The 3842-nt window shown below is 44.0% G+C and overlaps 1 pseudogene; it reads right to left on the reverse strand.

Annotated features, from left to right (window-relative positions):
* LOC107295116 overlaps positions 1–2781 on the reverse strand; it is a 10880-nt pseudogene extending 8099 nt beyond the window's left edge.
* Between the last annotated feature and the right edge of the window lie 1061 nt (positions 2782–3842).

The following is a 3842-nucleotide window of genomic DNA, read 5'->3' on the forward strand; positions in this document are numbered from 1 at the left end:
ATTTAGGATTAAATAAATACTTTTGGTCTTTTAATATAATGTGTGTCTCTTGTAAACATATAATATCATTCTTATGCTGCTTCAAATAGTAAAATATTTTTCTCCTTTTTTGTGGTGAATTCAATCCATTAACATTTAAAGTTATTAATTTAGCCATCCTTAGGCTTTTGGAGCTTCTGAATCATCCCTTGCAGATCCAGCATAGCAGATCTTTTAGGTCTGGCCCCACCCACTGGCTCCGAAGTAGTTGAACATGTTTGGGGCATAGCCTCTTTCTGTTGCTCTCTTTCCTTACGCTTGTGTGCCGCACGTGTCATTCTCTGGTCTTTTGGGTCCTGTTTTGCCTCCAACATTTGTAAATTCTGAAAATCTCCAGTAGATAGCGACATAGCTCCAGGCAAATCCACAATCAGTTGTTCCACTCCTTCTTCTGTTCCTTTAACTGGTGATGTAGAAGATGAGTCAGCTTTCAGAACCGTTAGATAAAAGTGCTTTGCCTTCTGTACTGTATTGAGTCTATAACGGTTCCCAGCAAATGTAAAGGCCATTCCAACTGGTATTTGGGTGGGTTTTTGGTAAACTTCAATGTTAAGGCTACTGTCTTCCTTAATGTGAACTGCAGTCCAGGAAGGCTAGACTATTTTCCTTAACATCTTCCCGCGTGAATTTGATGTATCTTTCCACAGAGTTGATATGTTTGATGAATGCTTCCAATTCCTGTGTTTTGATCTTGACCCAAGTATCATCCACATACCTGTACCAGTGAGTGGGTGGAATTCCTGTGAAGGAGTTTAGGGCTTTGGTTTCTACCTCTTCCATGTAGAGATTGGCCACAATGGGGGACACAGGTGAACCCATGCACAGCTGTGTTTTTGTCTGTAGAAACCTTCAGTGTATTTAAAATAGGTAGTGGTCAGGAAGAGGTCCAGCATGGCACATATGTGGTCTGGGCTGAGGTTGGTTCTGTCACCTAAGGTGCTGTATTGTAGCAGTCGTTTCTTCACTACTGTGACAGGTTCAGTTGTTGGAATGCAGGTGAAGAGGGAAACCATGGTTTCATGTGGGTCCAGTTTATTTTTCAAACCTTGCTGGCAAAGTCCTGTAAATTGTTGATGTGATGGGTGGTGTTGCCAACTAGAGGAGCTAATACAGTAAGGTGGTTAGGTGCTTTGCAATGTTGTATATGACAGAGTTGATGCTGCTGACAATTGGTCTGAGTGGAGTTCCCTCTGTGGATTTTTGGGAGTCCATATATGCGTGGCGTGGCTTCCCCAGGGTAAAGACGGTAGTATTGTGACTTGTCAATGGCATTGTCCTTCAGTAGTTGTTGCAAGAAATCAATGACCTTTTTCTTGTAACTGCTGGTGGGATCTCTCTTCAGAGTCTCATACATAGCAGTGTCCTTCAGAAGACTGTTCACCTTGGCCTTGTAGTCAGCTGTGTTCAGGATGACTGTGCATCTTCGTTTATCAGCCAGCAGGATGGTGATGTTTGGGTCTCTTCCTAGGGATGTCACTGCTCTCCTTTCATGAATTGTGAGGATGGAAGGGGGTGTTTTGGCACTGGTGGGGGCTGCAGATACCTTTATCCTTAATTGTTCTGCCAGTTTATTGTTCCTGATGGCTGACTCTGTGGCTGTGAGGAGATCTACAATTGGTAGCTGTTCTGGTATTACTGCAAAATTCAGTCCGTTGGCTAAACAGTATTTTAATAATAATAATAATAAAGTTGGAAGGGAACTTGGAGGTCATCTAGTCCAACCCCCTGCTCAGGCAGGAAACCCTATACCATTTCAGACAAATGGCTGTCCAGTCTCTTCTTAAAAACTTCCAGTGTTGGAGCATTCACAGCTTCTGGAGGCAGGTTGTTCCACTGATTAATTGTTCTGACTGTCAGAAAATTTATCCTTAGTTCTAGGTTGCTTCTCTCCTTGATTAGTTTCCATCCATTGCTTCTTGTCCTGCCCTCAGGTGCTTTGGGGAATAGCTGGACTCCCTCTTCTTTGTGGCAACCCCTGAGATATTGGAACATGGCTATCATGTCCCCCTTCGTCCTTCTCTTCATTAGACTAGACATACCCAATTCCAGCAACCGTTCCTTATGTTTTAGCCTCCAGTGCCCTGATCATCTTTGTTGCTCTTCTCTGTACTCTTTCTAGAATCTCAATATCTTTTTTACATCGTGGTGACCAAAACTGGATGCAGTATTCCAAGTGTGGCCTTACCAAGGCATTGTAAAGTGGTATTAACACTTCACGTGAACTTGTTTCTATTCCTCTGTTAATGCAGCCTAGCACTGTGTTGGCTTTTCTGTTTGGGTAAGCTCTCTGTCAGACAGATTTCTCACCCATCAGTCAGTTTTCTGAGACATGTCACTGTCCATCTGGGTTGGTTCTCTGCTCTTGTTGTGTTGTGCTAGTTGTGACTTCTTTGTAAATTCTGTGACCTGTTCCAATACTTCTGCTGGTAGAAATGATTTCAGCTCTTGGACTTTGTGTTCCACTCTCTTTCAAAACCTTAGTTGTAAAATTAATCTGTCTTATTTTTTCATTGAGAAGTTGGAGCTGTGCTTTCTGCAGGATGTTTTCTGCCCTGTGTCCCTTCACTGTTGAACACAGGCACATGCTGTTGGGGATGAGTCTGTGTTGTCTGCATCTCAAACTGAAGCACAAATGGTTCCTGTAGTCTGCAATTTTTCTCAAAAACCGTTCATACTCCCGCACCATTCGAGGATGTTCATCCCAAAGTGCATAGCTAAATGTCTATGGAAATTCTCAGTCATCACAGCTCCACAACATAGCTCCACAACACAGTCCTTTCAGCAGTTCCAAGAAGGCTCCACACCCATTGGCACTACTCAGGTGACCCTGAGGACACAGACAAACCTCCAAGTGGCATCAACAACTTGCTAAAAGAATGCAAATGACCAGCTGTCTGCAAGGAATATAAATCCTTCCATTCCCCACTATCCAGTCAGAGTTGAAGAAGCTTCTTGGATGAGAAGCAAAACATCTTCAAAGAAAAACAAAGTCCAGTTGCTTCTTGAAAAAGCACCTTTGGGACAACCATGACCTGGATGACTGAGAATCTCCATAGACAAACATGTTGTTCCTAGCATCATTTCACTCCCCTTGCTGAGCTAAATAACTGCTTTCTGGTGCAGCTCATCAAAAGGTGTGAGGCTACCTCCTCATGAGTAGCCTGGCTGACCTTCTTTGTGCATGCCTCCTCTCAGCCGTAAGTGCTCTTGGATCTGGAGGAGGAGGAGGCAGTTCTTCATTTCCACTGACCAGCTGCAGCTGTGTGCCTTCTCCACTCAGGCCTCTAGGCTTCCCAACTGCAGCTGAGCTTTTCCTGTATCTAGCTCAGCCAGCTGCTTGTTTGGTTGCTTCCCTGTGCTCGGCCCCTCCACTCCTGGCTCGTAGCCTTCGACTGCCAGCTCATCCTCCTCTGAACTAGCATTTGGAGAGGTGTCTGGGGATGTGTCTGAGGGAGTCATCACAGGTTACTTTGAAGCTATAATGCATCTTCTTAGATGAGTTTGCAGGTACATCTGTACAGTTTAGAGATGTGACCTTCTGTTGTGATTCTGTTCTATCCTAGCCTATTGCCGTCCTTGTTAGAGGCACAAGGACCAAACCCCTACTGATACAATAGGCTGGAGACTTTAAAACAAAACAAAATCCCTTTTATTTGGGTGACAAACCTGTCAATAAGTCCAAAACACAAACAGCAAAACTCAAGTCCAAAGGAAGGAAATAGTCCACAGGAACACGTTGCAAACAAGACGAACAGACCAGGATTCCAAGAAGCACTTTGCAAACGGTTGCCTTCAGCAACCAG

Source organism: Protobothrops mucrosquamatus, unplaced genomic scaffold, assembly GCF_001527695.2.
Source record: "Protobothrops mucrosquamatus isolate PMUCROS unplaced genomic scaffold, P.Mucros_1.0 scaffold2224, whole genome shotgun sequence".
Classification (NCBI taxonomy): domain Eukaryota; kingdom Metazoa; phylum Chordata; class Lepidosauria; order Squamata; family Viperidae; genus Protobothrops; species Protobothrops mucrosquamatus.